The following is a 27,701-nucleotide window of genomic DNA, read 5'->3' on the forward strand; positions in this document are numbered from 1 at the left end:
AACTTTTTCGAGAAAGGTAGACATGGCGAAAATGATTTTATTTTATTTTTTGAAGCTTCTTTTCTGTTGTATGAATTGGTGTGGCCTCTAGAGTGATAGACCCGCAAAAATAAACTTTTTCTTTTAATTTTCTTGTTTCGACGCATGAATTGGTGTGGTCTATAAAGTGATGACTAATTTTTTTAATGAATTACCATTAACCCTCAAATAAGTCATAGGAATTAAAAACAGTTTCTCTTGAAATAGTGTAAATAAGGAACAACTTAATAAGTTTCAGAAGATTTCAATTTCAGAAAGTCATGTGAAACTATTATGATTTTATTTATATATACTATAACTTCTTGTCCCATATATGTTTTTAAAATTTTTTATCAACAACTATTAGTTTTGGTGAAGTGATCATTGTAATTCATTATGTATATATGTATTTAAAATTATATATCCCAGATAAATACGTCGAAGCTCTACCTACTTAGTGACTGTTATTTTTTTCTTAATGTTATTTTCTTAAAAAAAAAGTTTCATAGTCATGATTAATCTAAATCAAAATTGTTTCCAATCTAGGTTTTTTTTTCTAGGTAACTTTTCTCTTCTTAACTCCTTCATATGTATTCCAAATTATATACCCAAAATATATATGTCGGTTACGAATTACAATGTTCACTTCATTAAAAAAAATTATATCCTACTCAACTTTTCTTAAGGTTATTCTTTCATAAAAAAATTCTTAAATATGATTAACATATATGAAAATCATTGATAGTCTATTTTTTATTTAAGGAAAAGAGAAATTCGAAACAAAATTTTCAAATAAAAGATATATACGCTTTTCATCTGGAGAAATATTGAGATATATCAACCTAGCAATCTTAGTCGTGAATAAATAATGATTTATGATGTTTTCCTTAAGTTCAACTCCTTTAGTTAATAGTGTGACGAGTCAGGTGAAAATTACAAACACATAAAAATAAAAATACATTAGGAAGGGCTTTATCATGTGAACTTAAGTATAAAAAGGGTTGTAGTGCTGGTACTTGATTATAGTGTTCCTAGTTCATAAGAACCCATCCTGTCTAATATTTATATAACACACAAAAGTTATCTATTTCTTGATCATTATTCTGGTTTTACAATCCACTTTCTCTTCATAGAGAGTACAAGTGCAACGAAAAGCTGTTAGCAAGGTGCTGTCTTGTCTAAATTCATTTACCAGCTAAGTTTTGATCTTTAATATTCCTAGCTCTAGCTTTTAACTTATATAACTACTTATTTTTGATCCTTTGATCTTGGTATAAGGCCTTCAATTTTTTATGAAATTGTTTCTTTGATGACACAATTACGTTGTTCTACATTATTTTAGGTGTCTCATCAATCAATCTAGATTCTCTTGTGTTCTTCGATGGCTGTTTCAATGGTCCACCATCAGGAGTCTTCCTTTCCAATTTCTTGATACACTTATAATGTATTATTGAGTTTTAGAGGTATAGATACGCATAAAAATTTTATAGATCACCTTTACATGGCCTTGGTCAAAGCAAGGATCCACACATTTAGAGATGATAATGAAATTGAGAGAGGGGGGAACATAAAAAACGAAATTGAAAGAGCAATGTTGCAAGAGTCAAAAATATCTATCATTGTCTTCTCAAAGAATTATGCTTCATCCACATGGTGCCTTAACGAACTTGTAAAGATAATGGAACATAGGAAATTCTCCAAACACATTGTTTTGCCAATTTTCTATGACGTGAATCCATCTCAAGTCAAGAAGCAGACAGGGAGCTTTGCAGAAGCATTTGCTAGGCATGAAGAGAGCTTCAAGTCTGAGATGGACATGGTGCAAAGATGGAGGGCTGCTTTAAGAGAAGTTGCGGATTTGGGAGGCATGCTTCTAGAAGATAGGTAAGCAAGTTTTAAACTATTTGATTTCTTCTTAAAAATTGCAAAATTATATATGCTCATTATTTTATGATACTAGTTATATGTATTTTCACTACGTGAGTGAACAACCTATTTTACTACTTCAATTTCAAATCGAATGTCCACTTTCAATTGTTTCCTATCATACAAAATCGACTTTAATTATTACTTATTATATTCTCATATGTACTTAAAATTTCAAAAAACATTTTTGAAATATTCAAAATTAAAAAATTTCAATTTTTTTAGAAGAGAAAAGAATAGATATTAAAGAAATTTAAATTGAATTGAGTAAGTAAACCAAAAAAAGAATATATATCTTTATTGTTATATGTGTTTTTATTATTTTATTTATTTTTTTCATAATTTTAATTAAGTTGTCATCTCTTAATTCTTATTACTAATTTAATTAGTCACATTATATATTAGTATTGATAATTTGAATATAATTAACAACTTTTATTTCACTTTTTTTAAAGTTATTTATTCTTAATATTCTAAGTGGAAGAAATTGAATATTTATATATGTTTGTGTCTCCACTCTCCAGTGACTTCTAGGTTGACGTTCCTATTAGTATATCCTATATTACACAATAAATTTCACAAGACCAAAAAGTCATAATATAGGGACAAAAAAAAAGTAGTGTAATTATTTTATATATTTTTTGTACAAATGAAAAATTGATAATTTTTTATTATTAAAGAATAACCTCTGACATGTAAAAGTAAATTTTGGGTGCAAACGTAATGTTAAACAAAAATTAGTAAAAGTACCAACTTTAGTCTCTATATGAGATATCTTTGTTCAATTTAGTGTTTGTACTTGACAATTTTATTCAATTTAGTCCCTGTTACTCTATATTTTTATTTAGTTTAATGTTTATGACGTTCTACCAAAAAATGACAAGAGAAATTTTTTTTAAATTATAAAAATTAATTTTGGGCATGCTACGTTATCGTTACCATGTCAACATGTCATCGTTACGTCAACATAGTCTGACATGTTAGTGCCACGTTAGGACCATTAATAGTTAATTTGGACAATGTTAAAAGAAGGGACTTGATTGTACAAATTTTAAAGTATAGGGATTAAATTGACCAATTTTTAGGTAAAGGGACTAAATTGACAAAAATCTTACAATATAAGGACCTGTTGGCTACTCTGACCATTAATAAATAATATGATTGAGATTTAGAGTGCCCTCTTATAGGTATATATAGAAAATATTATATTTTATATTATATTTATAGATATATGTATAGTATACAAATAAAGTTACTAGTTATTATTAATTAGAGGTATTCGCTTAATAATATAATATATTTAAAAGTAATAAAGATATAATTTATATTAAAATATAAAAATTTATATAAAAATTAAACTAAAATAACTTAAAATAAAATCAATTTTGAGGCAAAACAAGTCAAACGCGAGTTATATAGTTTTTTTTTTTTGGTTCAAGGTTGGGTATTAAGCTGATAATCTAGTGTCAAGGTGGAGCAAGTTCAGAATAAGAAAATATAGAGTTAGGTTGGGTAGGGTATGAGCAATTTCCGTTGCCTCCCTAATTTTCAGTGGTACCTTTGAAAATATCAATAAAAAGTTAAGTTTTTTTTAAAGCAACCTATTAAATAAATTAAATAAATAGTTTATGATATTTTCAGAAAAAGTGTCCTTTAATATTTAACATACACTTGAGAATTTTAAGGACAAGTAAGATGAGTTAAGATGAAATTAAAAATCAAAATTATGCAAAAAACAAAAAAAAATGTTAAAGATTTTACTCAATTTCCACGATGTCACTTGTTAAGTTATATTTTGAATATATATTATATTTATATATTTTAAAATTTGTAGGTATGAGTGGCAATTCATTCAAGATATTATTAAACAGGTTCAAAATAAACTCCATCACACCACTTTATATGTCCCTCCTTATATAGTTGGAATAGATTCTCTCGTGACATGCATTAACAGTTGGTTGGGAGATGGATCAAATAAGGTTGGCATAGCAACAATTTGTAGAATTAGAGGGATTGGGAAGACAACCATTGCCAAAGTTGTTTACAATCTTAACATCCAAAGATTTGAAAGTTATAGTTACCTTTCTGATGTTAGAGAGATTACTCAAGAACGCAATGGCCTGGTTCGTTTGCAAAGACAACTTATTTTAGATATCTTGAAGGGGAAAGCAAACAAAATTCACAATTCAGATGATGGAATCACTAAGATCAAAGAAGCTATATGTCGAAGACGTGTGCTTCTTGTGTTAGACGATGTGGATGATTCAGAAAAAATAACTGAAATAATTGGAGCACAAATTCCTTTTCATCCAAGAAGTAAAATCATCATAACTAGTAGGCATCAATGTCTATTGAGTGATGCTTTTAACATGATTGTTTGATCTTGAAGCATCATCAAGTTATGGAGACTTATGCAAGGTATTTGAGGTAAAAGAATTAGCTTTCAATGAATCTTTTCAACTTTTTAATTGTTATGCCTTCGGATAGAATGATCCAATTGACAGTTATGTGGAATACGCAAGGAGTGTAGTGAAACACTATGGTGGGCTTCCATTAGCTCTTCAAGTTTTGGGTTCTTCTTTATATGGTAAAAGTATAAATGTGTGGAAAAGTGCCTTAGAGAAATTAAAAGCAATCCCTGATAGCAAAATTCAGAAGATTCTAAGAATAAGCTATGATTCCCTGTAAGATGATCATGATAAAAATCTATTCCTTAACATAGCTTGTGTATTCATCAGGAAGGATAGAGATTACACAACTATAATTCTAGATAGGTGTGATTACTATACAATAATTGGTATTGAAAATCTCATAAATAGGTCTTTTTTGGTTGTTAATGAAAAAAACAAGCTAATGATGTATCAAATGATTAAAGATATAGTAAGGAACATTATTCGTCAAGAATCTCTTGACCATTTGATGAATTAAGAGAAAAAATTGTAAGAAAGACTTCATTTTTTTCTACTTTTTTTATGCAATTTTCTTTTATCGTAGTTTTTTTAACTAAAATATTTTTTCCCCAATAGGGTACAAAAACAATCAAGTGCCTTACCATTGACCTACAAAGATTGCTGGAAGACAAGTATACAAAGACAGCTGCAAATCATTCAAAAAATCCATTTTTCATATCAAATGAGGTAGATATAGAAACTGATGCATTTGCGAAGATGCAAAGACTTAAACTACTTTAAATAGATTATGTAAAACTTAAGGGAGACTTCAAAGACTTTCCAAAAAGCTTAATATGGTTGAGTTGGCATGGATTTCCTCAAGAATATCTTCCTACAAATTTAGATATTTCCAAGCTAGTTGTTCTTGAGATGCACAACAGTAGCCTCAAACGTATTTGGAATCATACAAAGGTGTGATACTGTTTAATTTCTCTTCACTTTTTGCAAAGCAAAAACAAAATTATATGGCTAAGTGTTCTTTCTTTTTCTTTTTCTATAGTACATTCTTCCAAATTTGGAGATCCTTAATCTTAGTGACTCCCATGCCCTTCTCAAAATCCTTAACTTATCAAGTCTTCATAGTCTTGAGAAGTTGATGCTGAAAGATTGCATAAAGTTGATTGAGGTTGATCAATCCATTGGTGAGATAAAGGCTGTTAATGTTTTAAACCTTAAAAGTTGTAAAAGTCTTAGAAAACTTCCAAGGACAATTGGTTCATTAGAATCTTTGGGAGAACTTATTTTATCTGGTTGCTCAACACTTAATGATGTGCCTAGGGATTTGCAGAATTTGAAATCATTGAGAATGCTTAACTTAAATGGAACTGCTATTTGTGAATTGAATTCGTGGTTGTCTTGGCTATCATTGAAAAGAAGCAAAGAGTTGGGTTTCTTTTGGGCATCTTTGCCATGTTTTTTGGTAAAGTTGAGTCTTGAAAGTTGCAAACTATCTGATGATGCTATGCCCACTAATTTGAGCTACTTACCTTCCTTGAAATTGTTAAATTTAAGTAGAAACCCAATTCATAGCCTTCCTAAGAGCATTATCCACCTTACAAAGCTTGACGAACTTCTACTAACTTGTTGCAAAGAGCTCCGATGGCTTCCAAAGCTTCCAACGAGTGGCTTGCGCGTGATAATGTCTCAATTGTTGCACAGGATTTCAAGTTTGCCCTGCTTATTAAATTTGAAAAGGTGCATTGTCTTTGGTTGTGAAAAGTTAACTGAGGTTCAAGGTGTGTTCAAGTTGGAACCAAGTGAAAACTTTGAAGTGGACCAGATCAAAAGCTTTTTTAATACAGACTCGATCGGAAGCATTAAATTGCAAATTTATAATTATCTTATAGACACAAAAATGATCGCTACCCCTCAGGTCTTTTCTTAGTCTCCTAAAACTTTTTATTTTCGTATTTTACTTTATTGAATACTTTCATAAATAATGGTTTCAATATCTCAGGTATTTCATGATAGCGGCATAACTAGCTATTTTATTTTTGAAAGTGAGGTTCTAATCTTGTTTGAGTATCGCTCTGAAAGGTCTAAAATTTCTTTTTCTTTGTCACAAAATTCTAGTGAAAAAGTTAGTTGGTTAAATCTATGCATAGTCTATTCTCTTGTTAGTGATGAGATATTTGAATTTCTACCATCTGTCCATCTTGTTAATGAGACCAAGCAGTTGACATGGTCCTATTTCTCAAGTTTCATTGGAATTCCTGAAACCAACAGTAACACAATCTTATGGCTAATCCACTAGCCAGTAAAAGATTATCAATTGGAAAATGGTGATTGGGTGAGCTTAGCATCTTCTGGTTTCAATGTAAGAGAATTCTGTCACGACCCGGTACTCTTCTCGAGCCCATGACAATCGTCGCGATGTGCTGATAGACATTCATTACCCGAAATGCCAACCGAAACCCTACAAGGCTTTAATATCAGTTTTCTCACCTCCCTTGTGAGCAACAGTTGCTAATATCATATTGTAAAAGATTATAAGCTATTTCTAAGCCAAAACAATAAAAAAAATAATTTTCGTCTCACAGGGGTATTTTGGTCATTTTTCCTCGAAAATTTCAAAACCATCTAAAAATGTAGTATGTGAGTAAAAGATACATATTTCATAACCAAAAATAAGTTTAGATGTCTAAAACTTTCATTTAAAGTGAAATGATAGCTATTAGAATAAAATAAAAATATTGAATAAAATATTCCATTTTCTTATAAAACAATTTTTATAGAGATATCCGTAAATAATTTTTATAGCATAAAAGTAAAATAAATTCGTACATACAGTAACACAAATAACTAGAGTATGTAATTTAATTTACAATGACGTGTGGACCCCCGAATGACCAAAAATAACGAAGACTGTTAACCTACGATTTTTTAGGATGCAAATCCAACTGTAGCACTCGACGAAATCAGCTATCTACTGACTATCTTGAGCTTGGAATGAGTGGAAAGGAGGGTGGTGAGTTTATATAAACTCAGTGAGTAAACAAACATCATCTAAAATATCTAAAGTCGAGTAAATGGAGACAACTTAAAATAGTTCATCGTACTATGATTCATAATGTTTCAAACTCATTTCAACTAAATAAAATAAATTCATTTCACTCAAATAATCAACATGGCTTATGAATTGCTTAAAAACTTGGCTCGTGCCAAAACTCGTTCTCGGGGATACCTTGATTAGAGGCATCCAACCGAGTCCGCCAAGGCTGTTAAAGAAAGGACATATATCCATAAACCATATTTGTACGTTTAAAAGCATAGCCATTCCTTGGCGTTGGCTGAGTTCACTTTCACTTAGTGATTTAGCGTGTAGTGAACTCTAAACTTTACCTCAGGAGTTAACCTCCGTGCCTCTCGTACCGAGGTAAAATAAAATGTAACGGGGTTTACCGTGCCCCTCTAATAGGCTGGTCCATAGAAACCCACCCATTGTAGTAAGCTAATCGATATCCCACCAAATCAATAAAATTTCAGCAGCATAACATGGCTAATATAATATTACTAGCCTGTTAAGGCAAAGCAAAACAGTTCATATAATTTCAACACAATTTCCAAGTTAGCCATTCATGCCAATATCACCATAAGCCAGTCAATTCAAAACCATGATTTATAACACAACAAATAGTCTCCAATTACTCCATTTTCCAAGCCATCATTCAATTTCAAGACAATTTTATAAAATCAATTCATTTAATCACATTTTGCTTATAAAATATAGAGATTTACCATTTAAACTCACTTTTCTATAAAATCACAAAAAAACAAATAAAAACTACTTTACATAATTAAGACGATAATAAAGTTACTCACAATATCGAGAGTTCAAAATACCCTACTCTTGGTCCTCTGGCATAATGTCTTTACCCTTATTAGAGGACTCACCACCTATACACAATACATGACAAATAATTCAATATATTGTGTCATGTCATCATAAATCTATTTTAGGCTCTCTATATGAATGCATGAGGTGGTTTGGATAGTCACTTAAAGATGGTGTTCACGTTGGTTCAAGGGTGATCGGAATGGATCAGTTTTCGACCTAATTCGAACTCTTCACCTTTGATTTAACCATAACTTCCAAATTGACTCCAAATAAGTTCATTTCACTTCCAATACTCCAAATCATCAAATATAAGCTAGATAACATGAATTATAGCAAAATCATCCTCAACATTTTCTCTTGGAAAATTCGGCCATGATGGGTGCATAAACACTATGGTTTTCACACTTGATTTTTACACCATAAATCATTAATTCCTAACCAAATCACTTGAAATAAAATCAAATCCACCATCAACATACCATAAGGAAGATTCAGCCAATGAGGGTAATAAAAGAACATGAATTTTTCTTGTTTGCTTTTTATGCTACACATCACCAAATAACTAAAAACACTAGAATAACATGAAATCTAGCTAAATCCAAGATCAAAACTCCTCCCCCCATGTCCAGCCAGCAAAGGTATCCTCATGCAAACTTGATTCTCAGCCATGGAAAATGAAAAAGAATGCATACGAAAGGTAGATCACAAGCTAAAATCAAGAAATTTTACCTTTACTTGCTTAATTCCTTAAAATCCACCAATTTTCTCTTGAATTTTCTAACTAGGGTTTTGTTCTTTCTTTCTTTCCTCTTTTCCTTGGTGAGGCCGAACATGAAGAATGAAATAAGAGAGGTGTGTGCTGGGTTTAATGTAAATTATAAAGAAATGAAAACTTACCACTTGTCACCATCCCATTGGTCCATTTTTAAACTTAATAATTAAGCATTCTCCCACTACCACATAAAATATCTCAATTATCCAAAGTATAATAGGTAAAATTCAAGGGCTTGACAAGTGTTGGGTGGTGTAAAATTCCAATTTTGCCCTTGGGTGGCAAAATGACCATTTTGCCCCTACGTCATGAAAATTCCAATTTGACTCCAAATTAATCCTCGGACTTCGAATCACCATATTGAGTCATTATGGGGTTTTAAAATTCTCAATTTCATCTTAAAATCTCTATTTGGACTAGTGCGAGGCTTAATTCAGCTTAGTTGTACCACTAGGTACAATATCATCTTTTAACGATTTCTGAGGCATTCAAGTATGCAGACATTCTATCAAGTACCTATACAATATGGCAAATATATTATAAAGTTGGGCTTGGCTTTTCAAATATATTATAAACTTTTAGCACTACCCCTGAAAGTTTTCCCTCAAAATTTCACTTATCGGACTCGGAGAAAAGATGGGGGTATTGGCTTTTCATCTGGTGCTCTACTTCCCACGTCATCACCTTTATAGGGAATTTTGATTTGTTCACCTTGTTTACCTCCATTTCAACTTGAGTACTTAACTTATGTCTATCATTATCCTTTAGAATTAGATCAACAATAACCTTCACAATCATGATCTCTTATATCGAGACACCAAGCATGCTTCTATTACTATCATTAAATTTGAACCATAACTCCATCTCAATAATACCAATTTCGATTGTATTTAATATTTATTTATGCATGCCAATCACCATCTTATTACTTCATTCCTTATCAAACTTCTCGACATTCATTCATTCATCCCATCTTCATACAATATTGTGTAGTTTACAATATCATTAACATGCCATACTCATTCCTGTATATATCCTCAATGTTAAGGAAGGTTAATGGCTTTAATTATTCCCACATACTTCATGTTTACCTTGCATTTAGGAAATTTTAATCTTCTTAATCCTATTAGTCCATCTCATATGGCTTAATCGTACTATAGATTACATTTCCTTAACTATTTCCCCAAAACTCCTTTGGTCGCCATAAGTCAACTTCTGACAAGATTCTTGATTGTTACATTATCTATGCAACTCATTAAATATATTGAGTTCAAGTCTCGAACCACTAAGAACCATTCTTCACTTTAGTTGGGTACATTACTAACTCCACACATACATATGCACACGTACATTCAGATGTCCATATTCCTCATTATGTACAAGGGTCCTTGTTCTCAAGTGCCTTCAAACTAATTTCCCTTTGTTCATTCCAATCCATAACCAAGATTCAATAGAATAATATTCATAATTCATGTCAAAATTTTCATATTTAACTTACGAACATTGGGTATAATCTATTCCATATTGCTCTCTTTATGTCTATACTTAGCTTCACGTCATATACACGTTTTTACTCTTTTCTTCTCATTTCCAATTATATACTTAAACTTCCTTGTACTATATATCATTGCATCACAATGTCATTTTCATTGAATTGCAATCTAATATGCATGTATGCTTTATAATGTCATTGATGCTTCAAAAATTTTTTTCCTTGACTCGATCATTGCATGTTATGCAATACCATAATTCCTAAAAGTCATCCTTATTCCTCAATTATCTTTCATGTCTCTTACATGTATTGTATCCTTATTGCATTTTGATATTGATTTGTCACTTAGGACTCAGACTCATTTGAATCATGTATGCCTTAAGCATTTTTCGAATTCCAATTCCCATAATATATTAGGAAATTTTCATTATTTGACTTCATTATCAAGGTCAACTTCAATCATCTTTTGTTCTATTTTTCCATACTAATGTGACATCGTTCTTCTTGGACCAATCTACAGTTTGTACTTGGAATTGCAAGACTTGAAACAAAGTTCTTCTTAAGTACTTTTCAATGTCAATATGAATTTCACTTCCAGCTTACGGCTTCCTCTTTATAGCCACATAACTTAATACTTACTTTCACAAAATCCATAGCAGAACTCTTCTTGAGTATTTTCTTGGGGATACCTATCTTAAACTTATGTCTCACAGCATGTGATCACTTAACCTTAATGTCACGACCCGGAACTCCCATCGGGCCCGTGACAACCGCAGCGACGTCTCGATAGGCACTCATTACCCCGAATGTCGATCAAAACCCCGCAAGGCTTAGCATCAGCTTTCACATCTCCCGGTGAGCGACAGTTATTAAATCTCGCATTTGAAGAAATCATAAGTCGTTTCCAAATCAAAACAATAAAATATTATTTTCGGGCTCACAGGGGCATTTTCGTCATTTTTCTTCAAAAATACCAAAACCCGCCAAAAACATGGTGTAAAAGATAAATATGTTCGTACATACTTTAAATCAGATAACTGAAGTATAAAATTTCTTTTACAGTGACACGTGAGCCCCCAACTGACCAAGAGGGTGTAGGGCTACGAACTCTTACTTTCTAGGATGCAACTCCGAGATTAATTCTCGTCTTACTCAACCATCAACAAACTGTCTTTAGCCTGAAATATGGGTAGGAAGAGGGGTGAGATTATGATTACATAATCCCAGTGAGTAAACAAACACCATCTAAATAATCTAAAGGCGAGTAAAGTGAGACAATTAAAAATAATTCATTTCAGCAAATTTTTCACAACACGAATATTCATTTCAACCAAATAATCAATATGGCTCGTAAATTTCTCAAAACTTGGCTCATGCTAAATCCTATACTGGGGGACACCTGGACCAAGGGTACCCAACCGAGTCTGCCAAGGCTGTGAAAAATTTTATATAATCATAAAACTTGTTTTTATTTTGACAACATAGCCGTTCCTTGGCGTTGGCTGAGTCTCACTCTCACGCGGTGGTCCATGTGAAGTGCACTCAAAAAGCCCACCTCAGGAGATACCCTACATGCCTCTATGACCGAGGTGAGAATATAAAGGAGTTTACCATGCCCCTCTAACAGGCTGGTCCACAGAACCTCGCCACTGCAGTAACTAATCTTTTATCTACCACCTGATTTATAAAATCTTTTTACTGCATGACATGGCAATTTATCGCAACTTAGCCTCTCAAGGCTCAATACACAGTACAAATAATTCTAACACCAAAATCAGTTTAGCCATTCATGCTCATTTATTGTCATAAGCCATTCAATTTAAAACCATAAATTTACAACACAAGCAGGCAGTCTCCAATTACTCTATTTTCAAAACCAGTATTCGATTTTCTAGAAAATTTATGAAATCACAATTTCTCTTAAAACATAACAATTTACCATTTAAACCCATTTTCCATAAAATCACACAATTGTATAAAACAACTCTAGATAATTAAGACGATAATAAGTTTACTCACAGTTTTCGAAAACTAAATTCGGGTACTCCAACTATTACTCCTCGGGTGCAATTTCTTTGCCCTTGCCAGATGATTCGCCACCTTGACAAATTGCACAATTAAGAGGTTTACTACTTTGGTACTAAACCAAAATAAACTAATTTATACTACTAATGCATGATATGAAGTGTAAAATGTCTAAATTTTGCCTAAACGCGATGTTAGCCTATTTCGGTCTTTTACCCTATAAATCGATATATGCGTCCGTTTAAACTCCAAATTAATTTTTTTTCAGTTTCTATACCTCAACTGCACCCAAATTGACTTAATGTTCCTCAGTGTGGTGCAAATTATCAGTCTCGATAGCAAATTATGAAAATACCCCTAGTGGGTAAAAATTCATATTTTTGCTCTGAAATTTCTCATTATTTTTCTAGGCTCATAATTCATCATTATTCATCATAATTCCTCAAATAAACATCAAGATCAGTAGCCAATATTCCCCTAGAAAATTCGGTGAATAATGGTAATGGAGGAAAATGAATTCCTTTCTTGTTGTTTTGTTTCTACATATGCTAAACTAACAAAAAACACTAACATAACTTAAAATCTAATTAATCTAACTTCATTCTCTGTCCATACCCATTTGGGCAGCCATGAATTCACCATGAAAACATGAAATCTAACCATGAAAAATAAGGAGAAATGCATGGGAAAGGTAGATCACAAGTCAAAATCAAGAAATTTTACCTTTGATTGCTTGATTCCTTGAAATCCACCAATTTTCCTTTAATTTTCCCACCTAGGTTTCTTGTTTTTTTCCTTTCCTCCTTTTGTTCTTCCTTTTTCTTTGTTTGGCCGGCCATATGAAAGAGAATTGGCTGATTTTATGTTTATTTTAAAGTTAAATAATTAATGAATATAAACTTGACACATGTCACCTTATTATTGGTCCATTTGTCATTTCTTAACCATTAAGCTTTCTCTCTCCACCACACATTATTCAAGGGTCAAAAATGATGATGGGTGAAGACCTTGTGCTAGAAAAATGCTCTGGGGGTGCAAAAGTACCGTTTTGCCCTCGGGGTGACAAAATTACCATTTCACCCCTGTATTCCAATTTATACCAAAATTAAATTTTTTTTTTCACTTCTAAACCTCAAATCATACTCCAATAAATCAAATGGGGCCAAAAAATATTTTCTCAAAATTCCCATTTTGTCCCCAAGTGGCAAATGACCATTTTACCCCTAGATAGTGAAAATTTCGGTTTGAGTCCAAATTGATCCTTGAACTCCGAATTACCATTTTGAGTCATTCCTGAACTGTGAAACTCTTAATTTCACCTTAAAATTCCTATTTGAACTAGTTCGATGCTTAATCGACTTAATGGTACCATTAGGGGCAATATCGTCTTTTAACGATTCCTCGAACTTCCTAAACATGCAAACATTCTATTGAGGATGTAAATGATCGTAATTATTTTATAGAACAGGGTTTGACATGTAACGTAGCCGTTGGGCCCCTCAGCCAGTTTTAAAAATCTCACATTTCATACTTGCTGTGCATGATTAGAAATTTCTTCTCAAAGATGTTTGTGCATCCCTGAAACATTTAATCTTTTATTTACTCCTTAATATCTCGAGTATGTCATTCTATAGACGTGCATTTATTCTTATAGGTATATAAATACGTACTCATCCATTCAATCCCCAACTCATCTTCATAGGTTTCTAGGGTATCACACAATTGGCTTTGTGTTGTTACTAACCTTTTTCATTTAACTGAGTCAAGACAAGAATTGTAAATTCTCATAAGGATATTCTATATAAACTCGTTTTCTGTATCACCCTTGTAATCCTTCATTCACACTTCCATCATTTGGTATCTTATCTTAATGTAGCCATCTCAAGAATCTTTCAATTTCTCTTTTAATCATATACCCATATACAAGGAGATAAAGAAACTTTTCAATCCATTCAAGTTAATATTCCCCAGAACATTTAAAACTCCTAAATAACAAAGCTCAATGACCAATGACCGAAATTCAACTTGTAAGCTCATTATCATGTCACTCCCATCTTGCTCATGCATCATAGACATGAGATATTTGTAGCATTGTAGCACTGGACAGTCAGTGCAGTAGCATTGTGATTACTAGAAATTCCCTCATCAAAGCTATTTGTCTGCATTCAAGGTCACTACATCAATCATCCTCAACCATTGGGTTTCCCTTCTAGGCATATATCATGAATTCCATAAGCATAGGTACCTTTTATTTGCTTGTCATACACACTAAGCCAAGTTAATACTTTCAACTCATGTCATATTTTGACTTTCATCATCATTCATGAAATCCTACCTTAAAACATCCTTTCTATATGATGTAATGAATTCAAGAAACATAAACCACCCCACACATAATTTGTTCACTGTCCACAGCATTCCTCAAATTTATTAGCGTCCATATCTAATTATCTTCCTTGTCTTGTACTCCAATAATTTATTGACTTTTAATATAATTAACTACGAAAACAGTTTGTCTTTCTCCACACTTTACACTCGCAATCCTTATTAATCAAGAATTTATCTTTCTCAAGTTCCATCATTTACCTTCAATGGACCATATTTGTGTCAAATTATCATTTCATAATGTTATGGCATCATTTTATAATTCCCTCTATATTTAAAGTTATGATCCTTAACTTAATCACATTAATCACTCAAAGTGTCGTCTAGAGCCTCATTGATCCCTTGCATATCTTTTTGAATTGTAACTACAATTAAGATTCCTAATTTCACATCTCCATGATTGATTGTTAGTCTTACCACATTGTTTCCCAATATCTTGTGCAATTACAACACACTGAACTCGCTTATTATAACATAGTCCCCTAGTTCAATGTGTTTGCTCGAGAATCATCTTCTCTGATACAATTTATCCCATAAACCAGAATTTTATTTATTTAGCTTTGCATTCGGAATCATATCAAAAACTCACATACCATAATAAGTAATAATTTTCAACAAACATCATCAATTCAAATGGCTTCTTATACCTCGTCAAAATCTAGGGTTATCACCCCAAAAGTTCATCACGTTAATCGGTATTTATTTCTTCGTAATGCAAAATATATTCATTGTTAATTAGGGTAATTGCTTGAATCATTAATGACTTTCCACATCAGTCTTCAATAATTATCCAAGATGATCAACCAGGCCACTAAGATAAATATCTTTCCTTAATAGTCATAATGCTAATCCACTTTTGTCCTACCAAAAGATTCCCATATACATCCAGTCACTTAAACAGCTACTTTATAATACATTCTAGTCATACACTTTAAAAGCCAAACTATTAACTTCTTTGTACAGATAACTATTATATTTTCCTTTAAACGACACTTGCCTAGACTTATGTGATATGAACTTCAACGAAGGTATTAAGTATCTTTAGGATCCTCTTCTGGATCCTCCTCCTTCTCTAGAGATTTTCTCCTTTGTTCCTCAATCCAAGCTTGTTGTATTCTCCTACATTCCTCATAACTCACAAGTGCAGCATTTCTTCCACAACTGAGAGGAAAATGTCGTACAACAGATATAGATACCTTCCTAGGGCGGTGATTTACAACAATTACTTTCTCCATATTCTTTCTTGTTGTTCCCATACATTACTCCCACAGTCTGGAAGAAAGTGTCGAACAACGGATAGAGATACCTTCCTAGGATGATAATCCCCTTCGGCTATCATTATTTTCCCCCTTTCTTCAGCGTATTCCTTAGACTCATTCAAAAGGGAATTTCTCATGCTTACATTAATGTCATTACTATCAGCACTTTCTAGACTACTTGGTTCGGGTTGCCATCGGCTCCTAGCAGTAGAATCTAGCGATCCCTTGCTAATACTATGAAAGGCATCGGGACTACCGTCTCTTTTGGACATGGTGTGTGCGACCAGTGCACCTCAAAACCTATACACAATCAAACAGTAATTTCTTAATTATTTACGCATCACAAGAACGGGTAGGTTTCTATATGCAAATGCATGCATTCTACTCAACCTAACCTAACTTAACTTGGGGCCACATTGACATTGTAAATTTTTAAAATAACTTTAAAATCAAAAGCTTTGATACCAACTTAATTGTCACGACCCGGTACTCTCCTCGAGCCCGTGACTACCGTCACGATGTTCTGATAAACATTCATTACCCGGAATGCCAACCGAAACCCCATAAGGCTTTAATATCAGTTTTCTCACCTCTCCTACGAGCAATAGCTGCTAATATCATATTTTAAAAGATTATAAGCTATTTCTAAACTAAAACAATAAAAATAATAATTTTTATCTCACAGAGGTATTTTGGTCAATTTTTTTTGAAATTTTCAAAACCATCTAAAAATGTAGTATATGAGTAATAGATACATATTTCATAACCAAAAATAAGTTTCGATGTCTAAAACATTCATTTAAAGTGAAATGATAGATATTAGAATAAAATAAAAATATTGAATAAAATATTCCATTTTCTTATAAAACAATTTTTATAGAGATATTCGTAAATAATTTTTGTAGCGTAAAAGCAAAATAAATTTGTACATACAGTAACACAGATAACCAGAGTATGTAATTTAATTTACAATGATGTGTGGACCCCCGAATGACCAAAAGTAACAAAGGCTGTGAACCTACGATTTTTTAGGATGCAAATCCAACTGTAGCCCTCGATGAAATCAGCTATCTACTGACTATCCTGAGCTTGGAATGAGTGAAAATGAGGGTGGTGAGTTTATATAAACTCAGTGAATAAACAAACATCATCTAAAATATCTAAAGCCAAGTAAATGGAGACAACTTAAAATAGTTCATTGTACTATGATTCATAACGTTTCAAACTCATTTCAACTAAATAAAATAAATTCATTTCACTCAAATAATCAACATGGCTTATGAATTTTTTAAAAACTTGGCTCGTGCCAAAACTCATTCTCAGGGATACCTTGATCAAAGACATCCAACCGAGTCTGCCAAAGTTGTTAAAGAAAGGACATATATCCATAAATCATATTTGTACGTTTAAAAGCATAGCCATTCCTTGGCGTTGGCTGAGTTCACCCTCATGTGGTGGTTTAGCGTGTAGTGAATTCTAAACTTTACCTTAAGAGTTACCCTCTGTGCCTCTCGTACCGAGGTAAAATAAAATGTAACGGGATTTACCATGCCCCTCTAATAGGCTAGTCCACAGAAACCCGCCCACTGTAGTAAGCTAATCGATATCCCACCAAATCAATAAAATTTCAGCAGCATAACATGGCTAATATAATATTACCAGCTTGTCAAGGCAAAGCAAAACAGTTCATATAATTTCAACACAATTTCCAATTCAGCCATTCAATTCAAACCATAATTTATAACACAACAAATAGTCTCCAATTACTCCATTTTCAAAGCCATTATTAAATTTCAAGACAATTTTATAAAATCAATTCGTTTAATCACATTTTGCCTATTAAACATAAAGATTTACCATTTAAACTCATTTTTCTATAAAATCACAAAAAAACAAATAAAAACTACTTTAGATAATTAAGACGATAATAAGGTTACTCACGATATCGAGAGTTCGAAATACCCTACTCTTGGTCCTCTGGCACAATGTCTTTACCTTTGTTTAGAGGACTCACCACCTATACACAATACACGATAAATAATTCAATATATTGTGTCATGTCATTATAAATCTATTTCAGGCCCTTTATATGAATGCATGAGGTGGTTTGGATAGTCACTTAAAGATGGTGTTCACATTGGTTCAAGGGTGATCAGAATGGATCAGTTTTCGACCTAATTCGAACTCTTCACCTTTGATTTAACCACAACATCCAAATTGACTCCAAATAAGTTCATGTCACTTCCAATACTCCAAATCATCAAATATAAGCTAGATAACATGAATTATAGCAAAATCATCCTCAACATTTTCTCTTGAAAAATTTGGCCATGATGGGTGCATAAACACTATAGTTTTTCACACTTGATTTTTACACCATAAATCATTAATTCCTAACCAAATCACTTGAAATAAAATCAAATCCACCATCAACATACCATAAGGAAGATTCGGCCAATGAGGGTAATAAAAGAACATGAATTTTTCTTGTTTGCTTTTTATGCTACACATCACCAAATAACTAAAAACACTAGAATAACATGAAATCTAGCTAAATCCAAGATCAAAACTCCTCCCCCCATGTCCGGCCAGCAAAGGTATCCTCATGCAAACTTGATTCTCAACCATGGAAAATGAAAAAGAATGCATACAAAAAGTAAATCACAAGCTAAAATCAAGAAATTTTACCTTTACTTGCTTAATTCCTTAAAATCCACCAATTTTCTCTTGAATTTTCTAACTAGGGTTTTGTTATTTCTTTCTTTCCTCTTTTCCCTGGTGAGGCCGAACATGATGAATGAAATAAGAGAGGTGTGTGCGGGTTTTTAATGTAAATTATAAAGAAATGAAAACTTGCCACTTGTCACCATCCCATTGGTCCATTTTTAAACTTAATAATTAAGCATTCTCCCACCACCACATAAAATATCTCAATTATCCAAAGTATAATAGGTAAAATTCAAGGGCTTGACAAGTGTTAGGTGGTGTAAAATTCCAATTTTGCCCTTGGGTGGCAAAATGACCATTTCCCTCCTACGTCATGAAAATTCCAATTTGACTCCAAATTAATTCTTGAACTCCGAATCACCATATTAAGTCATTCTGGGGTTTTAAAATTCTCAATTTCATCTTAAAATCTCTATTTGGACTAGTTCGAGGCTTAATTCAGCTTAATTGTACCACTAGGTACAATATCGTCTTTTAACAATTTCTAAGGCATTCAAGTATGCAGACATTCTATCAAGTACCTATACAATATGGCAAATATATTATAGAGCTGGGCTTGACAAATTCGGTGTTACTTGCAGATCAGAAACCAAGGTTATGTATGAAGATGACACTCCACAGTATTCTCAAGGTATGATTGCACCTGCTAGCATTTATAAGAACTTTTTATCTTTTTGGCTTGATTTTAGATACTAATATTTTCATATATCTTTCTTTTTTTCATGAAAATTTTTATATTAATCTATGAATATTTGAGTAAAAAAACTAGGTACGAATTTTTTTAACTACCATATAACATCGAAGCATATTTAATCATGATTTCATGTAATCAAGCAATTTTACTAGTAACCCATCAAATTTAATTATATTTTCCAATTGATTTGATAATTCAAAATTTTAGGTATAGTTACCCATGTTGTGATTTTTTAAACTTGTAAAATAAATAAAAAGAATATATAAAAAAAATATTTGATGATTTTAAATTAAAAAAATAAAATTAAAGTGCATATATATCTGACTTTATTAATGGTAATTGTTAAGATTTATGTATTATCTCAACAGGTAATTATTATGTCTACACAAGACTTGCTTATTTTGACTTTGACATGACCTTTATCCATGACCTAAGAAGAAAAGTTGGAAGATAGCTGTCAAGGGTCGAACTTTCCATCTTAGGCCAAAAGGCTCGACTCAATTGGGATCAGGCTTAGGTTTCGATTTTTAAGAACAAATTCAATTTGAAGATATTATTTAATAAAACTTTAAAAATATAAATTTTTTATTATTTAAAAATTTATATTTTATTGTATTCAAATAAATCTTTTAAGAAAATTTATTATTTAAAAAAATTTAAATTATTTAAGAAAATTTAAATAAATCTTTATTCTTTTATTGTATTCAAATCAAAGACCTAAACTTCTATTTTGGGTCAAATAAGCTTTTATGACTAATAGTTAACTAATTGTCATTAGTCAAAATATTACTTATTATTTTACATCCACATCACACTAACATGGAGTTAATAGGAAGGGTGAAAATACCACATAGCCATATTATCATATCACATTAGTATGCCACATCATCATCAATTATGATATATTAGCATGCCACATCATTATCAATTATAACATGTTAGTATGTCACGTTAGTGCCACATGTTAAAGAATGACAAATGACATTTTGACTAAATCAATCTTTAGTTATAAGAACTTATTTGACTCAAAATAAAAGTATAAAGACTTGATTGAATGCAATAAAAGAATAATAACTTATTTAAATTTTTTTGAATTGTTTAAAAACTTTTTTAAATATTATGTCAAAAATGTTTTTAATATTTAAATAATAAACAAGAAAATAAATAGGTCTTGCTGCCCAAGTTTAAGTTTTTGAATTGTTAATTGGACTTGGTCTATCATATAAACACATATATATGCTTGCTTTAGGTCAATATAATTTATAAAGCACTTTAGGTTAAGTATAGCCATAAATATAATAAGAACTGATGATGTTAGGATTGTTGGACTATACCATGTTACAAGGTATTGTTCTTTTTAGGGCTTATCCTGGCGATTTTATCATTTTGAAAAAAGGCACCTTGTAAGGGAACATGCCCTTATTTATAAGGTACAATTCAATCTTTGACTATTAAAGATGTGAAGCCTAACTTTTCAAAAAAGAAAAAGGATGTGGAATCTTTTCCCCTCAACATTAACCCCCTCAATAGAGAGTAGATTGTGTTTTCTTTGAGGGTTAGTAGGGGAGTCCTACAAACGAAGCCATTTATTAATGCTAGAGTTGTTGGACTGCGTCAAATTATGAGATATTATCCATTTTGAGATCTACTATTGTGAATTTGTTTTTTTAAGAAAAGGTTTCTTGTAGGGAAAAAGGCATCCATTAACTTATAAGTCATATATAATCTAGTCCTTGGTTCTTAGAAATGGGAGACCTTTCTCCCTTAGCAGTGACCTCTCCATTTATAATATTATCCATATTCTTATCCATATGATCTTAAGCCACATAATGAGATGTAGCACTTTCGCATCTATTGTCAAACATTGCTTTGTAAAATAATTATAATGTCATTCACATGCTCGATAGAATGTTTGTATATTTAGGAAGTTCGAGAAATCGTTAAAAGACGATATTGCCCCTAATGGTATCATTAAGTCGATTAAGCCTCGAACTAGTTCAAATAGGACTTTTAAGGTGAAATTAAGAGTTTCACAGTACAGGGATGACTCAAAATGGTAATTCGGAGTTTGAGGATCAATTCGGAGTCAAACCGAAATTTTCACTATCTAGGGGCAAAATCGTAATTTTTCCATTCGCAGACAAAATTTGAGATTTTGAGAGAATTTATATCACATTTGACAAATTGGAGAATGGTATGAGTATAAGGGATGAAAAATATGTCTATGGGCAATTTTTCAATTTTTGGGGCAAAAATGTAATTTTTCACTTTACGGGGGTAAAAGTGTAATTTTTAAAAATTTACTCCACCAAAACTTTGGAAAAATCTAGAAATTTCATGGAAGACATGGATAAGTGAAGAGGATTGAGTGGTAGAAAAAGAAAGTCAAAAAGATGGCTAGAAAATAATAAAATAATAAAATATTCAAAAGGTAAATAAAATAATAATATTTTATTAAGCCTATTAAAAGGCTTGAAAATTTCAGAATTCTTCATTGGGAGGGTCAGCCAAAACCAGCAGGAGAGAAAGAGAAATAAGAACAAACCCTAGAGTGAGAAAATTCAAAGAAAAAGTGTGATTTTTCAAGGAATCAAGTGTTTAAAGGCATGATTTTCAAGCTTAGCTTAAGATTTATCCTTTCCATGCATTTCTCCTTATTTTCCATGGTTAAATTATGTGTTTTGATGATGGATTCAAATCTGATCATATGGGTTTAGAGAGAGAAAGTTGTTAGATTAATTTGATTTTGAACTATGTTAGTGTTTAGTGTTAGTTTAGCATGTTTATGAGTAAAACAACAAGAAAAATATTCATTTTCTCTATGAATTTCTCTAGGCTTAATCTAGCCAATGGTGTGTGAGGATGAGGTTGACTTTATTTTAAGAGAATTAGATGGAAAAATGTTGAATTATGAGGTTGGAAATTAAATGGGAATTTTTGGTGCAAAAAAATTAAAATTTTTACCCACTAAGGGTAAAAGTGTAATTTGTGGTCCGAACTGATAAATTGGACCACATTCACAGTCATTGAGGTATTGTGGATATAATTAGATAATTGAAATTGAAATGGATGGAATTAGAGTTGAATTGGAGATTTTAGAAATTTACATCGTGTATAGGCGAGTTAGGTCGGACATTGTGATTAAGCGATTGTCCAAATATTTCACACCCTATCTAGTGCATACGCATGGATAAGAGCCTAAAATAATATATATTGATTTGACACAAATTATTGAATTTTTTGTGTCATGTATTGTGGATAGGTGGTGAGCTATCTGATATGAGTAAAAGACTACACCCGAGGACCGAGAATAAGAGTATATCTACTCCTAGTACAGTGAGTAAACTTACTACCGTCTTAATTATCAAGAGTAGATTTATTTAATTGTGTGATTTTATGAAAAAATGGTTTAATTGGAAAATTATTGTGTTTTATGGGAAAATGGGATTTTATAAAATAATTTTGTAAAATTTTTGAAAATTTAATAATGATTTCAAAGATAGAGTAATTGGAGACCTATACTATGATTGTGTTGTTTATCCATGATTTTACATTAAATGCCTTATGATAAATGTGGGTATGACTGGTTATTTTTATGATTTTAAGAATATGTGAACTGCTTTGATTTGCCTTGAATGTGTTAAGTGAGCCATGTCATACTATTGTGATTTTATTGGTTGGTGGATTATAAAGCGGGCACTGCAGTGACGGGGGTTCCGTGGGCCATCCTAATTAGAGGGGCACAGTTCCCAATTATTGAGCTTACCTCTATTGGAGAGGCATGTAGGATAACTCCCGAGGTAGGATTTGAGTACACTTCACGTTGGCCACCACGTGAAACTGAGACTCAGCCAACGTCGAGGAACGACTGTGTTGTCAGAGGTGAAATGTGTTTGTGTGTGTGACAATAAATAGCCTTGGCGGTCTCGGTAAGATGCCTTCGCGGGGTATCCCCGAGAATGAATTTTTGGCAAAGGCCAAGTTTTTGAAAAGTGCATAAGCCATGTTGAGTAATTGGATGAAATCCAATTATTTATATGGGTTGGGATGAATTATTTTAATTGTCTCCTATTACTCGGCTTTAGATTATTTTGATGATGTCTGTCTATTCACTGGGATTTTATAATCTCACCCCTTCTTCCTATACATTTTTTAGGCTCAGAATATGCAGTAGACTGTCAATTGCATCGAGAAGTAAATTTCGGAGTTGCATCTTAGAAAGCAAGGTTATAGACTTAAACCTTCTCAGTTATTTGGGGGCCTACGTGTCATTGTAATTTAAATTGCATACTCCAGTTTTCCATATTACAATATGTATAAATTTATTTTGTTTTTATGTGCAGAAAATTAATATTTGGATGTTTCAAAACTATATATATATTGTTTTATATTAAAATAGATTATTTTAATTAATATTTTTATTTTATTTTATTATTAAAAAAAAAAGTAAGAGAGAGGAATGAAAAAACTGGTACAAAAGCCTTGCGAGGTCTCAAAAGGCATTCGAGGGAAGAATGTTTGTCGAGGCTTCGTGGCAGTTGTCACAGGCTCGATGGGAGTTTCGGGTCGTGACATCTATTCTCATCCTTTTTCCTATGATTTGAACTTGTGTCTACTAAATTAATTGGGTGTCAAATTCTCAATTGTTGGGGCATTCTTTCAATATATTACTATTAATTTTAAATTGGATCCTTATTCTAAAATTAATCATTTTTTTCATGCACCACTGTACTATTGTATCTATAAGGGCTTCTTTTATTGTATTTCTAAATTTGATGTATTTATACACGGATACCCATGAAAACATAGTATAATAATGACATATCTCTTTTTCGCATCTTTTAGACAATAAGGATATTTGGAGAGTAAATGAGTTGAAAGTTAATGAAGAGTTACTCAAGTTGGGCTCTAGTGGAAATATCAAAGTGCAAATTTACAATGATTTAGAGGAATACAAAATTATTGCTTCCCATAAGGTTTCTTTGATCTCCTTTCTAATGTTTTCAATTTATTATATTTTTTTTTCTTTTACAACTTATAATTAATTCAATATTGTTACAGGTGTTATATGATTGTGGGATACTTAGCATATTTGATACATATGATTGTGTCACAACCCGGTACTCCCCTCGAGCCCTTGACAACCGCCGAAGTGTCCCGATCGACACTTATTACCCGGAATATCAATCGAAACCTCGTAAGGCTTTAATATCAGTTTCTCATTTCCCCTGTGAGTAACCATTACCAAATATCATGTTCTAAAAGATTTTAAGCTATTTCCAACTTAAATCAATAAAAAAATTATTTCTGTCTCACAGGGGCATTTTGGTCATTTTTTTCCAAAAATTTAGAAACCAGCTAAAAATGTAGTATGCAAGTATAAAACACATAATTCATAATAAAAAATAAGTTTAAATGTCTAAAACATTCATTTAAAATGAAATTATGACTATTTGAATATAATAAAAATATTCTATTTTCTTATAAAACAATATTTATAGAGTTATCGGTAAATAATTTTTGTAGTGTAAAAGCTAAATAAATTCATACATACTGTAATACAGATAACCAAAGTATAAAATTTAATTTACAGTGACACGTGGGCCCACGAACCACCAAAAGTATCAAAAGTGGTAAACCTACAGTTTTTGAGGATGCAAGTCCAACTGTAGCCCTCAACAAAGTGAGTTATCTACCGACTATTCTGAGCCTGAAATGAGTGGAAAGGAGGGTGGTGAGATTATATAATCCTAGTGAGTAAACAAATACCATCTAAAATATCTAAAGTTGAGTAAAAAGAGACAAATAAAATAGATTAGCATAAAAATAATTCTTAGCATTTCGAACTCATTTTAATAAGATAAAATAGATTCATTTCACCAAAATAAACAACAAGGTTTATGATTTCCTGAAAAGTTTGGCTCGTGCCAAAATCATTCTCAAACCTAGTTATCAGGGATACCTTGGCCGAGGGCTATCCCAACCGAGTCCGCCAAGGCTGTTAAAAAGTCATGTACGCATAAATCATGTTTTTATTTTGAAAACATAGTCGTTCCTTGATGTTGGCTGAGTTCACCCTCACGTGGTTGTTTGGTGTGAAGTGAACTCTAAAGTTTTAACCTCAGGAGTTATCCAACCACGCCACTCATACTGAGGTATGAATATAATGGGGTTACCGTGCTCCTTTAATATGCTAGTCCACGAAACCCGTCCATTGCAGCGACCAATTTATAACCCACCAATTCAATAAAATTCAACAGCATGACATGGCAATTATATTATTTTATAGCCTCTCAAGGCAAATCAATAGTTCATGATTTTTCAGCACATTTACCAAATCCAGCCACTCATGCCCACATTATCATAAGCCATTCAATTCAAACCATAATTTACAACACAACAATTAGTCTCCAATTACTCCATTTTCAAAACCATCATTCAATTTCAAGACAATTTTATAAAATCATTTCATTTAATCATATTTTGCTTATAAAACATAAAGATTTACCATTTAAACTCATTTTTCATAAAATCACAAAAATGAATAAAAACTATTTTAGATAATTAAGACGATAATAATGTTACTCACTATTTCGGGAGTCGAATTTCGAGTACTCCGATTCTTGATCCTCGAGTACTATCTCTTTACTTTTGCCAGAATGCTCAACACCTAGACATAATGCACAATAAGCCATTTACTACATTTGTGCTAAACCGTTGTAAAACCAATTCAGACTTTATACTAATGCATGAAATGGGATGTAAAATACTCGGGTAACTATCTAAATACGGTGTTCAATATAAATTCAATTATGTACCTAAATAAAATGGTATTGGCCTAATTCGATCTATCACCCGATTAATTGGCCAATACGTCCAATTCAACTCCAAATAATTCCATTTTTCTTCCAATTTTCCGAACCATCAAACACAAATTAAATAACTTGAAATATGGCAAAATCATCCTCACATTTTCTCTTGGAAAATTCGGCCATGGTGGGTGCATCAACACTATAATTTTTCAAGCTTGATTCTCACACCATAAGTCACTAATTGCTAACCAAATCACTTGAAATAAAATCAAAATCATCATCCACACTCTACATGGAAAATTCAGCCAATGATGGGTAATGGGAGAACATGAATTTTTCTTGCTTGACTTTCATGCTACACATCACCAATCAACTAAAAACACTAAAATAGCTTAAAATCTAACCAAAGCAACCATCAAAATCTCTCTCTAAGTGTTCGGCCAACAAGAGACCCATCATGAAATCATGTGATTCAACCATGGAAAATAAGAAAAAAATGCTTAAGAAAGAGAGATCTCAAGCTTAATTGAAAAATCTTACATTATTTTCACTTGTTTCGTTGAATTTTCACACTTTTCCCTTGAATTTTTCCACCTAGGGTTTTGTTCTTCCTTTTCTTCCTTTGTTCTTGCTTTGGCCGACCATAATGAAAAGAAATGGGCTGATTTTGTGCTAATTTATAAGGAAAATAATAAATGGATGAAAATTTGACACATGTCACCATTCCATTAGCCCATGTGTCATACTTACCTATTAAGCAATCTCTCTCCACCATATAAATTTTCTCAATTATCCATGATATTATTGGGTAAAATCCATGTGCTGGACAAGTGTTGGGTGATGTAAAATTACAATTTTGCCCCTAGGGTGGCAAAATGACTATTTTGCCCTTATCCTCGAAAAAACACTGAAATTAAATTTCTTCACTTCTCAAACTCAAATTACACTCCAAATGATCAATCTTAGTCAAAAATTTCATTCAACACTCACATCTTAACCTCGGGTGGCAAAATTGTGAGACCTTGAGCTCTATAGGCTCGTAACTAGGTATAGACACAATAACACAGGCCAGGGGTAGTTTCGTCATTTTCTCTAATAAGCTCCCATAAGAAAGTTTTATGATATTTTAAGGTCTAAATAGGCATAAGACTGTATAAATGATGTGTAATGATGACAACACGAAGAAAACTAGAAATGACGATAATTTTCACGGTAGGGGCAAAATGATCATTTTTCACCTCGAGTTAAAATTTTAAGTTTTCATGAACCCGACCATGTCTAGACCATTATGGACCTTGTCCCA

The 27,701-nt window shown here is 32.1% G+C and overlaps 1 pseudogene; it reads left to right on the plus strand.

Moving 5' to 3' along the window:
• Positions 1-1,399: 1,399 nt before the first annotated feature.
• On the plus strand, positions 1,400-6,648 carry LOC148762135 (disease resistance protein Roq1-like; annotated as a pseudogene).
• The last annotated feature ends 21,053 nt before the right edge of the window (positions 6,649-27,701 follow it).

The sequence above is a fragment of the Theobroma cacao genome, chromosome 6 (assembly GCF_053813885.1).
Source record: "Theobroma cacao isolate CCN51 chromosome 6, ASM5381388v1, whole genome shotgun sequence".
In the NCBI taxonomy this organism is placed as follows: Eukaryota; Viridiplantae; Streptophyta; class Magnoliopsida; order Malvales; family Malvaceae; genus Theobroma; species Theobroma cacao.